The following is an 810-nucleotide window of genomic DNA, read 5'->3' on the forward strand; positions in this document are numbered from 1 at the left end:
TGGTGCTGGGGGATTGAACCGCGGTCCCTGTGCTTTGCTAAGCTTGTTCTAAGTAGGTGCTTTAGACCACTGAGCCATCTCACCAGCCCCTCTATACCATTTTTAATGTTTAAATTTTTTTCTCTTTAAAATAAAAAAATTGCTTGTAAAAAAAAAAGAAAAGATAACAAGGTTTGGCCAGATCGCTCAGCAGACTGAAGTGCCTACGTAGGCAGAGTGCAGAGGCTGGTTTCGATCCCCTGCATGCTGTGCGGGCCCTGCCCTCAGGGCACACTGAGACCTGACAGGCTGGGCATGGAGGTGCCGCCTGTGACCCCAGCACTGGGAGCCTGAAAGCAGGTAACCACTACGAGTCCGATCTGTGTAGTGAGAACCTGTAGACTGTGCTAAATGCATAAACCAAGAAAAAAATAGATAACAAGCTGGCTGAAAGGCTAGACAGCCAGGAATATAGCTCAGCAGCATGAGTGCTTGCCTGGCAAGCACAAGGTCCCAAGTTTGATCCCCAGTACCAAAGAAGGGCTAGACAAGGACTTCAAAAGAGTAGTTTTCAGAATGATCAAGAGGAACACAAATGAGCAGCTGAATCAGTTAGGGTAGACAGTGCAGCACATGAGGAAGCAATTCAGCCAAGAGATGGAGATTCCAAAGGAGAACCAAGCAGACATTCTAGAAATTAAAGCTCATTAAATGAAATAAAAACTTAACAGAAGACAAGCATGGTGGCACATACCTGCAATCCCAGCACTTGGGAGGCTATGGCAGGAGGATCATCATGAGTTTAAGGCCATCCTGGGCTACATAGAGAGA

At 46.5% G+C, this 810-nt stretch overlaps 1 protein-coding gene and 1 pseudogene across 1 annotated transcript in view; one reads left to right on the forward strand and one right to left on the reverse strand.

The window, feature by feature from the left end:
• The window catches only part of Wnt9a (Wnt family member 9A), a 26,765-nt gene extending 26,005 nt beyond the window's left edge, over positions 1 to 760 (reverse strand). Inside the window, exon 1 of the mRNA XM_004647504.2 lies at positions 734 to 760. The gene's annotated coding sequence lies outside the window, so the exon portion shown is untranslated. The remainder of the gene's footprint in view (positions 1 to 733) is intronic.
• The window catches only part of LOC101564590, an 11,022-nt pseudogene that overhangs the window by 2,360 nt on the left and 7,852 nt on the right, over positions 1 to 810 (forward strand).

Source organism: Octodon degus, unplaced genomic scaffold (genome assembly GCF_000260255.1).
Source record: "Octodon degus isolate 3935 unplaced genomic scaffold, OctDeg1.0 scaffold00310, whole genome shotgun sequence".
In the NCBI taxonomy this organism is placed as follows: domain Eukaryota; kingdom Metazoa; phylum Chordata; class Mammalia; order Rodentia; family Octodontidae; genus Octodon; species Octodon degus.